The following is a 13,536-nucleotide window of genomic DNA, read 5'->3' as shown; positions in this document are numbered from 1 at the left end:
AGCAGAAGGCAAATTTTGGTGCAATAGAATATGAGGAGCCATGGAAGATATTTTTCCAGCAAGAGAATACCTACTGAGAGCTCCCATGACTGCCTTGCTGGCTTGCAGGATGGGCAGGTCTCCGGGTTTCTGAGTCCAGGTCCTAGTTATTCCTGAGTTATTACTCTCTTGTCTTTCTAAATGTAGCAGCCATCCTTCCTCCTCTCTCTTCCTGTCCCCTCCCTTCCGACCTCTATTAGCAATCTATCTATCCACCCACTCCTTGTCCATTCATCTACTTACCTATCCACTCATTCTCTTGTCCTCACCTTCTTTCCACCTCTTCTAATGTGGATCTCTCTCTAGGGCAGACACTTGGTATTCTCTGCCAAATTCTTGGTTTCTAGCACAGTCCCTGGCAAGCAGTAGGACTTTAATAATAGAAGTTTTTTTTTTTTTTTTTTTTTTTTTTTTTTCCAGTGCTTGGAATCAAACCCCGGGGTTTCACACTTGCTAGACAAGTGCTGTTCCACTGAGCTACGTCCCAGCCCCCTGAATAAATAATTTGGAACAAATTCTCTCATTGAACATCACTCAACCTTGACGTTTTGGACAGGATGCGCCACCAGGAATATTGAGTCTATTTGGCCCTGATGATTGCTGGAGTCACCTCTGGTTGTTTTGGGGGATCCCAAATACCCCCTCAATATCCCAAGAGGGCCCTGGAGAGTTCCTTTCTCCTCCAATTTAGCCAAAAGTCTTGAACTTCAATAAAGGAGTCCTGGGTGCTAGTCCAAAGACAAGGTGTGTGGTCTTGGGCATGAACATGCTCTCTTTGTTTCCTTGGCAGAAGAAGGACATGCTTGAGCCAGGAGAGCTCTGAGTCTTCAGACTCTGCCAGGCTATGATTCCACAACCTTGATTCTTCCATGCAGGACAAGCAAAACCATGTTGAAAAACTGCTGTGTTTCATCAAAAGGGAGTTACCCTGGATGTAGTGATTTAAGATATGTTTCTTAGCAACAGAGTCTCTCTAGCTGGGTAGCCAAGCATATTCAGCCTTAGGATAGGATTCTCTCCTGGTAGTCCCATTATGAACACATTACCTGACTCTCATCATCAGGGGGACCCAGGAATGCCCAGGAAGGGATTTAATTGCTCTGAGACTGAGTTCCTTTTCCTGATTAAGTCACTTAATAAATGACCACATCAAGTACCCTGAAGCGAGGCATTTCCTAAGAGGACCTAAATCACTTTTAATTTTGAGAACTGTGTGTTTTCCTACTGCAGCCTGGAGCTGCTGTGCCCAGCCTGCCATCTGAGAAACATTTCTTCAAGGTGTCAAAAGGATGTGTCATGCATTTGGAATGAGGGCTAAATTAAAAGGCCATACAACACATAGTTATATAAGTAGTGAGATATTCTGGGCCATTTCCAGTAAAACTACCCATTTGGCAGTCTTTTCTGGGTAGAACTCTGGACACTTGCCTGATAGTCACCTCTCCTTACATGCATTTCCATGCACTAGTGTACATGAATGAATATTTGTGCACACACACAAATATTTACACTTGCAGTCAGGAAGAGAAATGTAGGATCCTCTGAACTGGACATATCCATTTAATCACATGAATTTTGTTGCTACAGCAGATGCAAAGATTGGTGACTGATAACTTGGTGCTCTATTTTCTTGCTTGCTTCTGAGGTTGTCCCTGGAGCTCTGTCCTCTTGCCTCTTGAAAGAGAGTCTTGGGGTTATGATTCAGATATTAGGTGTCCTTTAAAAGCTCATGTGTGAGACAATGCAAGGAAGTTTAGAGGTGAAAGGATTGGGTTATGAGAGTCTTAACCTAATCCGTGCATTAATCCTCTGATAGGGATTATGTGGGTGGTAACTGTAGGCAGGTAGGGTGTGGTTGGAGGAGTTGGGTTGATGGGGGCGTGCACTTGAGGCTTATATCTTGTCCACGGACAGGGGAACCCTCTCTCTCTGCTTCTGATGCCATGACCCCAGCTGCTTTCCTCCACCATACACTTCTGCCATGACGTTTTGCCTCATTCTGGGTCCTGAGGAATAGTTTTGGCCATCTACGAACTGAGACCTCTGAAACTGGGAGGTCCTAAATGAACTTTTCCTCCTCTAAGATTGTTTGTGTCAGGTCCTTTGATCACAGCAGTGAAAAAACTGAAACACTTGGGTTCCAGGATAAATTTACGTAACATGTTATATTTATTAACTCAGAGGGGAGAAGAAACTAAGTGATTTTTATCTTACTGTAAGATGAAGAGCAAAAATGCATAACTCAGAAATCAGAGCCTGAGCCAGCTCTCAGGATTCCTGGTTCTTCCCACTTCTGTGTTAGTTGGCTTTCTGACACTATAGCAACATACCTGAGATAAGTTATAAAGAGAAAATGTTTCTTATAAAGAGTCTGATGGGGTTTCCAGAGGGCATGGTAGTGAGAGTAGGGCTCAGCAAGCTGCTCATCCCATGTGGCTAGGAAGGAAATGAGGAGGAGAAAGGGACCCAGGTCTCACAGTCCCTTTGAGGGCATGCTCCCAATAACCTAGAGACCTCCCACCAGCCCCACCTCCCAAAGACTGACCTACCTCCCAGTGGTGGCCCTCCAGGGACCAAGCCTTTAACATGGGGACTTTTGGGGGACATTCAACACCCAAACTATAACAACCACATAGCCTTCCTTCAAGGCTTAAAAGGGCATCCTTTGCACCAGGCAACAAAGTGATGTCCTTTTTATGTTGGCTTCCAGTCTGCCTGGAGGATGGGCTGATGGGCACTCCTTGCCCCAAGGCCTAATCACACAGCAAGAACACTAGGTAGCTAGTCTCCCCAAATGCATCCCCTTTTCCATGAATACCCGCTTCTGCTTGTCCCTTCTGCTTTGACTCTGAGCTGGCCCTTTTGATCATTAGAATGCACCAGAGGTAAGTAACACCCTGTGACATCTGGGTCGGTCATAGATAGCCTTTTGGCTTCTGCCTTGGACTCTGGAAACAGGTGCTGAGGAAAGCCACCACTGTGTGAGAAGCCACTATTCTGAGTCTCCCATTTTATAAAGGAACTCAAGCTAGACTCACACAATGTGTAAAGACCACAACCACCCACCCCAATTCCTACTGTCTCTGCCCAGGTTGGAAGAAGTTTTTTGGGGCACCCCATCCAGCCTGGGCTCTGATGACTTCGGCTCCTGCTGTGATCTGCAGAGACCCAATATGAGAATGCCAGTGAGCCCAGTCAACCCACAGAGCCATAGGAAATTGAAATAAATTGTTGCTTTGGGGCTACTACATTTTGGGTATGGTTTGTTCCACTGTAGTTGATTCCAGAGTGGGTACAGCCACACACCATGGTTTACCCCATCTTTTGTCAAGGTCCCCTTTCTCCCTTTCCTTCTGTCTCCACTCCTTTCTCACCCCAAAGTTATCCCAGTTCAGATAAAACAAAAGACAGATAATTGAAGGAGACTGCCTTGGCTACTGATTTTACCCCAGAGAGAAAGCAAGTGCTTGTGGCCATCTGAGAAGTGCCACTGTCCACGTCATGTTCTGAAGCCACAGGCGCTGGAGAGGTCAGTGACTTTGCTTCTACTCTATGCCATAAAGAGGTCTTTTTTTTTTTTTTTAATTGTAAACAAATGGGATACATTTTGATTCTCTGCACATGGAGTAAAGGCATACCATTCGTGTAATCATAAATTTACACAGGGCAATGTTGTTTGATTCATTCTACCATTTTTTCCCCCTTACCCCCCACCCCACCCACCCTAAAGAGGTCTTTTGTAAAACCTTCTGGGGACTTTCAGACACTTTGCTGTTCCCATTTCTGCTTTTTACCTAGCCTTGAGGGTTGTTTATTCTTTTCATTAAAAATGCCATCTCTCTCTCTTTTTATTTTTTCCAATTAAACTGTCACTGGGTGGGAGAGCCCAGGGTTAGCCCTTCCAAGACAAATGAAGGCAAAAGAGTTTAGGGACCAAACTCAGCTTCAATCCCTACCCCAGGAATAAGTGAAGCCTTTGGAAGAAAGCACCGATATTCCTGGGCCTTTCCCCGACTCAGTAACCTGCTCCTGAGCTGTGAGGGGTGCTTCCTTGTTCCCATTCTATATTTTACCTGGGATGCCTAATCTACAGGGTTCTGGATAATGCTTCCTTTGAGTAAAGGGATCTGCTACAGAGCAAAAAAATTACAAAGTTATGATTTTGTTCAGCCTACTTACTTTATTGTTTTCCAGAAAAACCCAAAGGAAGAAAGTGACTTTCCCAAGCTTACCCAGGGAGCCAGTGTAGGTGAGAACTGGGAGCTCACTTGAGTCAGGTCTTGGCTCCAAGGTCACCTTCTCAGTGAGGTTGTTCATGTTCTCCCCACTTAAAATCACACCCTTCCACGCCAGGGGCCTTTTTATTTTCCCCCATATTCACCTTCCTCTTCCCTCCCCGCACCCGCTGGAGTGGGATCTCCACGAGGTCAGAGATTGTACTTGTTCTGTTCACTTCTGTAACCCCCTGCTCAGGAAAGTGCCTGTCACTTTTTTGGCTTGCAGCAAAGATGTGTGGAATGGATGCACAAGAGAATCAGGGACTCACGGTGAGGTTCACAGTCAGGAGCTCTTCCCTCTCCAGCCCTCTGCTTTCTTTGCGGTCTCTTTACTGTCCTACAGTCTCTCTGGATGCAGGGATTTGTGCCACCGCTGTCTTGGAGGACTGCACAAGATGCATGCAGCCACCCGGGCTGTCCTGCTGGGTGTTGGCAGCGGCTCCTGTCCCAGGAGGGGAGAAGGGTGTACCCAGCGTGTGGAGGGGAGAAGGGTGTACCCAGCGTGTGGAGGGGAGAAGGGTGTACCCAGCGTGTGGAGGGGAGAAGGGTGTACCCAGCGTGTGGAGGGGAGAAGGGTGTACCCAGCGTGTGGAGGGGAGAAGGGTGTACCCAGCGTGTGGAGGGGAGAAGGGTGTACCCAGCGTATGGAGGGAAGATCTCTCTGCAGTAAGAGAACTCAACTCTCTGCAGTTGCTCTTTCCTGCCCTCTGCTAAGTATAGAGGCCAGTGTTCTGAAAAGAGTCCAGACTATAGAGGTCCGGCCTCCTCTTCGTTGGTCACTCCCCACCCAATGTTGGTAAGTGACTGGGAATCCCCTCTTTCATCTAATGCTTTAGAGTCACTTGTGGCCTGGCAAACTCAGAAGGGGAGGGCTGATCTCCCTCTGTCATCCCCACCACCTTCCTTGGCTGGAACCCTGACACCAGGGCGGGATGTGGATCCCGAGTACCACTTTACCGTCCTCCCCACTGAACCGCATCAGGTATTGAACTTCAGTAAGAAAACATCTCACAGAGTGAGGAACCAGCCAGGTGAGATGAATGGTTCAGGAAATGATTCCATTCCATATCTCAAAGCCTTGGTCTACTGGGACAAATATCTCCTTTTCTGTCAAGCCTATGACTTTGTAAAAGTAATCAAATACAAGATTCTGGATGATATAACAAGTAACGGGTCAGGTCTTTGCTCCAATGTCACAAAACGAAATGAGCTACAACTAGAGAGCACGAAGTCCTTGGAGGTCCCCTGATCAACCCCATTTCCTGATGAGAAAACTAAGACTGGTGAGCCTGGGATGGTCCAGTTCACGGTGGGAGGAGTTAGGTCTGAGCGAGGGTCAGCCTCTCTGCCCTTGTTCTTGACACGTAGGCACATCTGGAAGGTATGTAGTTAGGTAACTCTGCATATGGGTCTTCTGAGGTTGGTTCCATTGTTTGGGGGTGTTCAACAGTTTAGAATGTTCAAAATTTTGAAGTTTGGGGCTGCAAAAACAGTGTCTCTAAGATTCCTGGCCAAGGTTTTCCCAGGCAGGAAATGAGGCAGAGCCTTGTCCCAAGGTGGGGGCTGGAGAATTTAACTTGCTCTTTGACCATGACCTTGGGCAGACCTTGTTCAATAGATGAGATCCTTGGTTTTCAACAGGCTTCATCCCTGTGCCTGGTGAGTGCCTGGTCTTGTGTGAGCTCTGGCACATGTGAGGTGAATGAAGGGTGGAAGGGCTGGAAGCTGACCTCAGGACAGTAGGCATTAGACTCAAGGAGGGTCACCGGAAGGAGAGAGCCCAGTGGGGTCTTTCTCTGGACCATCTCTGAGGTCCAGAGAAAGAACAGGATTGCCCAAAAGCACATAGCTGGAGGTGCAGCAGGACTAAATTCTCAGTTTCCTGCTTCTCAGCCCGGGGAGAGTCCCCACCCACTGTTCTTAGCCTACCCCCAGTCTCTCTGAACACAGCATGACGTCCCCCTTATGGAGCCCTGATGACCCCAGCTGTAATGCTGAGCACATTATGAGTTCATGTACCATTGCTACAGCATTGCCAGCTGAGTGCAACGTATTTCTACTGTATAAATGAGGAAATGGGGACTCAGAGATCAAGTCCCTTGCCCAGAGTCACACAGCCAGGAAGTAGCAGAGGAAGAATGAAAAGTCTTGCATCTAGCTCCACACCGGTGGGAATGCTCCCCCTTAGGGCAGGCTGAGCATCCCACTGCTACTTAACAACCGGGCTGTACCTTCAACTAAGTCACCCCAAATGCTCGCTTCATGGCTTAACATGAAGACAGATGCTGTCTCTCTTTGGTGTCCCAATTAACTGTGCTAATAATTCTGTTTATCAGCATCTTCATTAACATGTTCTCTTAGCTTCCAGATTACAAAGTTTATAAAGATTCATATTTTGAATAGAAACATGTCAGGAGATTACAGGAGAAAGTTGGCTTTTCTTTCAAATTGGAAGTTGACCTTAATTGTGAAATATTAATTCACATATTTTATGCATGACACAGAATCCCCCCCCCCCCATTTCTGGTAATGATACTGGGGAATGAACCCAGGGAGATGCTACCAGTCCCTTTATTTTTATTGTTTTAAATTTTGAGACAGGATTTCTCTCAGTTGTCCAGGTTGGCCTCAAACTTACAGTCCTTAAAAGTGCTGGGTGTCCACCACCGTGCCTGACTTTGTAACCCTCCTTTTTTAACATGGAAATAAGAAAAGCAGGTCTGTGGTTACAAAATAGTTTTTGTTAAAAAACTTTAAGTTAAAAAAAAAACTTTTAATTCTGGGGATGCTGCGTGCTAAGCGCTCCCTCTACCGCTGAGCTCTACCCCAGCTCCATAATTGTTTCTAATTTAGTGCTTCATTTAATTAGCACTTGCAAAAACAAAACAAAGTTTTTCAGGAAACTTACAAGTACAATCCGTGTAAATGTACAGCTACATTAGTGTAGTGACAAGTCTAATGATTAAACCTTAGTGATTGCAGGCAAGCACCGAACAGATGTGTGAATAGACGTGTTGACTTTGGGTTGTGTGGCAGGTCATATTAGAAAGTGAGCTTCAACCCCCAGCCTCCAATCCTAGGCCCCAGTTCTTACCCTCTAGTCACCAGCCCCAGCCTCCAGCTCAGACTTCAGCCTCAGCCCATTTACATGTTATAGAGCTGTCCCCCTAAAATAGGCCATCAGCTCTGCTCTCTATATTTGGATTAATACGCAACATGTACATTGGATACTGATGTTCTTTATTTATTTCTCGGCTATCAAAAAAAGTTATTTCTCAGGGCTGAGGAAGTAGGCAACTCTCAAATTGTGCTTTGAGTGCAAAATGGTCAGCGGGTTCCCAGGAAACCACAGACTCTGAGAAGACAGAGAGGAAGGGTGTGGAGCAATCACTGCCCGCCCCCTTCTTGGCGCTGGTGCCACCTGCCCATAGACACTTATCCAGGCGTCACCCAGCAGGTGCCAGGAAGGAGAGAACAGACCTGCACTGGGTTGCTTCTGACTCCGCTGTTCTCTAGTCGGCGCCCTGACCTTGGGCAAGGCCACTTACCCTTTCTAATCTTCAACTTTTCTATGTGTCCAGTACGGACTTAGGCAATTAAAAACATGTTGGGCAAATTCTTTGACACTCTCGCCATCGAGAAGGAGGAGGGCTGTGTTCTTTGCTTTTGAATGGGGGCCAAGTTTAGTGACAACAGTTTAGTAGAAAGTTAAGACCGCATGATTTCAGAAACTAGATCAGCAAAGCCCATGCAGACTTTGCCTGGTTCTGCTGAGACATTCACCTTTGTAACCTTGAGCTGCTGTGGACTACACCGAGGTTGTCATGCTACCAGGAAGCCCAAGCCATGTGGAAAGGCCACCTGTAGGTTGCTTTGGTCGACAGCCCCACGTCTCTGCTGACACCAACCACCAGATGACTCCAGCCTCCAACAGGGCCCCAGGCATCATGCAGCAGACTCAGGACAATAATATCTCCATTTCTTAATTTGCAGAGTTTTTGTGAGGAGCAAATGAAATAAGGTACAAAGAAGTCTTTCGAAAAGTCTCCATAAATATAGCTAGTATTTTGGTGGTTATTTTTATTATCATGTTCAGTCTTGTATTAGAGCTGAATTTCATTAGTCCTATATTTTCCTGCATAAGGAAAATATTAAAACATGGAGAAAATAAGGTCTCTGCTCTCAAAGATTCTATTCTAGTCAGCAGAGAGAAGACCAAGAAACCAAAAAACGTTTTATACTATTTATAACAGAAGTAGTATAGAACATGGCTCGAGTGGTCAAGTGTGATTCTCTGCTGAAGGTGTTTATTGAAGGAAGGGGGCGGGGAGGGGCAGAGAATGGTTTCCTGCAGGATGTGGGACATACAGAAGGATGGGGAAGTTTAGGTTGCTGGAGGGGAGGTGGAGAGAGGAAGAGATGTGGGGAGACAGAACGAGCAAAGACACAGAGTAGGCTTGCCAAAGAGAAAAAAAGGACCCGGGCAGAGCAAACCAACCTGTTAATACTGTTTAGGGTCACACAGGCCTAGCTCACAAGGGCCTGGAGACCAGCCAGGTGTATCTGAATCCTCTGAGGAGGAGGCCTCCATGGCCCCTCTTAGTCACCTCTTCTTATATCATTGTCAGCCTTCTCTGAGGCAGAAAGCAGCTTCCAGAGTCAATGTCCCTCCTTCTCTAGGAACTTCTTACCTTGTCCCTTCTCAGTGTCCTTGCCTGCCCTATTGGTCAAAGCTGAGTAGTCAATGATGTCTGTTGTTGATCAGTGGTTCCAATCAATTGGGGATAATCTGCCTTTTTTTTTTTCTAGGAGTTTTGTGACTTTGAACCACTAAAGATGAATGTGAGCACAAGTACCCTGGGGACAAGGGCCACAAATCCTACTGCTCAGGTGCCCACTGCCTTGCTTCCTTCCTGCCAGCATGCATCCCTCTATCAGATTCTGAGAACTCTTCCAAAAATCCTCCAGTATGAGCCCCTCTCCTTCCCCCTGACTGACTTACTACTCACTGTTGGCATCTGGTACTAGGGACAAGAAGAAGCATAACCAACCCCAGCCACCACAAAGTGTGGCTTAGCGAGAAGAGGCCAGGCTGGCTTTGTGTTCCCCCATCACACGCGCCTGCTCTGTGAAGAGGGCCACACAGGTCATTTTCTCTGACTCAGAATATGTCCTTATCAAAATTAGGGAATTAAGACCAAATGTACAGATGTATTGTTTGGAATTTATGAGATAATCTATACCTGGCATACATCCATTCTGACAAAACCTATTAGCTGATGTTCTTATTAAAATTTGAGTCTAAGGAACTAGAGCGCTGGGCTGGGGTGGTGGCTCAGGGGTAGAGCGCTTGCCTAGCACGTGTGAGGCACTGGGTTTGATCCTCAGCACCACATAAAATAAGTAAATAAAACAAAGGTATTGTGTCCATCTACAACTAACAGAAAAAATTTAAAAATAAAAAATAACTAGAGGGTTGCCGGTAACTAGGAGTTCCCATCTACCATGCTTGGTGTGGCACATGGATAACAAACACAGACCACCAAAGGCGTTATACTGATCTTTACCTGGTCTTTTGATATTCAATAGAAAGCACAAGATCCTGATAGCAAATTAATTTCTAGAACTGGCTTCCAGGAAGGTGTCCATTCAGGGTGAACCGATTCTTTACATCACAAAGGGGAGTCATATAAGCTGACTGGCTGTGGATCGGAGCCCAGTCTAAGGTGACAAGGTCAACATATGAGCAGACAGGTTAGAGAAATCTTTTCCTAGGCTGCAGGCTTCATCCTTACAGTCAGTATGTGCAGCTGGTCATCCAGTGACCTGGAGAGAAAGTGGGTGGCACTATGCAGCCTGTCGCCACTGCTGGAAACGTTCAGAGTGCTTGACGCCAGCTCAGCGTGAGGCAGGCGTTGTTAGTAAACTGGAATATCAGGTACTGGGGTGTCCGGGCTGTGAGCCTTGGAGAGTGTGAGACAACTTGGCCTCTTGTAATAAAAATAAAACTCCAAATAGATTTAGTTCTGGAAGGAGTTTCTCGAGGTGGGAGAAACAAATTATGACCAAGAGGTCTGCCAGTGTGAGTCATTCTTCGGGATCACCTTTGACTCCTACTACCTCAGTATCTCAGTCTTGGTTGAATTATATTGACAGCAAGCGTTGTTGACAATCATAGTGATGATAAGGCAACTAAATGATCCATTTTAAAGTTGGGAGGTAAACTTCTTCTGAAAAGAAGCAAACAGCCAGCAGTGACTTAAAATCCAATGACTTTGAAGATTCAGGATAATTTTTCCCTGGGATTTCATTCTGTCTTCCGCATGGGCTTTGGTAGGGGGCCATACCTACGTTGCATGAGAAGGGATAACATAACAATTCACATTAGACATTTTTCTCCCACAGTTCTGCAATTGAATAACTCAAACCAGTGAAAGTTTAGTGTGAGAAGCCGGGGAAACGTGGCTATAGGAATACTGTCCATATTTAATTGATTTAAAGGACAGCCTCAAATACAATGCGATTAAAAAAACTACGGCGAACATGTGGTGAAGTTTAGAGCATCTGGGTCTGTTTAAATTGCTCTTGTTTTCAAGATCAAGGGTATTATTGATAAAAACAAAAATCTTTGTAATCACTAAATTTAATCCAACTAACGATGATGAGAAGACCGTTGTAAACATGAAACATGACTTGGGAACTCAATCTCACATATTTTTCCTTGTTGGGAAAGGCATGTTTTCATTCATTTGCATTGGGGGAGTCTGAAGGACCAGCAGGCAGGGCTCATGGCCTAATCAGCTGCCAAGGAGAGCCCAGCTGAGCAGCTGTAGGGACCTGCCTGGGTCTCCTGCAGCCCAGAGGAGGGGGAGAAGCAGTATGCCTTGGCTGAGGAAGAAATCGAACATCAGTGGAAGAAAATAATGTCCCCAGGGAAGAAACCTCACCTAATCAAGTGCAAATGAACTGGTTTGTGTTTGACTGCATCCACTCAAGTTTTAGACTTCATCTTAAATTTGCATGCCTTTTCCATTCCTTGGGGAAACTTGCCCCATCCCATTTTCCATTTAATGAACACACCTTTGAGGGCCTGGTCCCGGGCTTCGTGGGTGTTAGAACTTGACCCCTCCTTTTGCTTGGGGAGATGGTGAGGCACTCGGTGGGAATGGACACTACTCTGGGACTATATGGGGAATTGCTTCTGTCTACTCTGGGCATTGGGATGGTGACAATTGTTGGTTGGTCATCTCTACGGGCACCTCACTCCTCCACCTGCATGTCTTCTAATTCACACACGTATTTTTGCTCCAGATATCATCTCCTAATAAAATGTGAAAGTATTCTTGAGATTTTCTAAGGACAGCAAAAGATTAATCAAGAAGACTCAGATTCGAACAATGGAATAAGATAATACACAATTTATTAAGCTGTTACTTATGCACATCAATAGAAACAGTAAATTTCCCATCGTAGGCATGCATGATAGAAGGTGTGCTCTGATGGTTAATTACCACGTCCTACAAGCTCAATATTGGTATAACCCCCTAGGAGTGAGGTGCCCAAGACAGCATTGTGTCCTTATTTTGTGTCTAATCTGTTTCTGTATCATAAACTGGGGTCCATGTTGAACTGCTCCTTGAATCTGAACTAGTATATTATTACAAAACTTTCCAATTAACAATATCTCTATTTCAAAGTTCAGTCTTTTAAACAATATTAATGCTGTATGTACTGCATTAACTATACAGCTTGCACTGTGAGGATCCACGATGGACTTAAGTGTTGGAGATGGTTTGGTCCTCTAGATACCCTGAAAAGTTTAGGAACATATCTTTGCATGGATATCTGTATGCCTTTTACAATTGTCTCTTCACACAGAAGAAAAAAAATTCATCCTTTCATTAGAAAAATGTGAGAAAATTTATACAAATTCACTGAAGAAATTAATATAAGGTAAACTGCAAATGGTCAAAGTATATGGAGATAGGTTCAGTCTCTTCAACAATCAGGCAACTTAAAACTATGATTGCTTTCTTAATTATCCTATCAGCTTAGGAAAGATGACAAATAGTTTAGGAAAAATGTGGGGGGAAAGAGATGCTTCCATAAATTAAAAAAATTAAATGGTGCATAATAGTTATACAGAATAGTGGGCTTCACTGTAGTGTATTTGTACATGCACGTAACATAATTTGATCAATTTCATTCTCCAGGACTTCCCTTCCTCCTTCCCCTGGTCCCCCTCTATGCTACTGGTTTCCCTTCTGTTTTCATGGGATCCTTTCTTTCTCTTTTTCTCTCTAGCTCCCACATGGGAGAAAAGACATTCAAGCCTTGACTCTCTGAGTCTGGCTTATTTCTCCTAACATGATGCTCTCCACTTCCATCCATTTTCCTGCAGAAATTATTTGTGCCTGAATAGAACTCCATCGTGTATACATACCACATTTTCTTTATCCATTCATCTACTGATGAACCCCTAAGCTGGTTCCATAACTTAGTTATTGTGAATGTAGGCATCATAGTTTTGGAGAGCAATTTGGCATTGTCCACATAAATTGGAATATCCACACCCTTGGAACCAAAAAGTCCACATATAGGAATATATCCTATGAAAATGCAATCATGAATGGCATAGAGTATACCCATTACATTATTTAAAATAGAAAAAAGTTGGAACCTTCCCTAACTGTCCATCAGTAGAGAATGAATTAAACTGGGGTAAGCTGATAATCCACACAGTGGAATCCTGTGTGATTATTGAAAAAAGATGCAGCGGATCTCTATGTACCCATCTGGGAACAGGTACACAATATACCAAGTTAAACAAACAAACAAAACAGAAGCACTTTGCCCATCAGAATGTATTCTTTGACTTTCTTTTTCTTCCCTTGAGATGGAGCAACTGAAGTGTGTTTTCATGTACACAGGCTGTCTGTTCTGGAAAAAAAGTATAGAGTTTATCTATACATTAGGGAGGGAGGATTTATCTCACATTTTCACTTTTACTTTAGAGATTTATGCCTTATTTGACTCTTTTTTTTTTTTTAAATGAAGAGCTTGTTTTATTTCTAAAATAAGAAAATCCACAAATAATAATGTAACAATTTAAAAACAAAAGTCCACAGGAATGGCTATAATCAAGAACACAAGCAATAATAAAAGTTGGCATGGATGTGGGGAAAAAGGCACACTCATACATTGCTGGTGGGGTTGCAAA

Source organism: Sciurus carolinensis, chromosome 13 (assembly GCF_902686445.1).
Source record: "Sciurus carolinensis chromosome 13, mSciCar1.2, whole genome shotgun sequence".
NCBI lineage: Eukaryota > Metazoa > Chordata > Mammalia > Rodentia > Sciuridae > Sciurus > Sciurus carolinensis.
The sequence above is the reverse complement of the archived record's forward strand: the minus strand, read 5'-3'. Positions refer to the sequence as shown.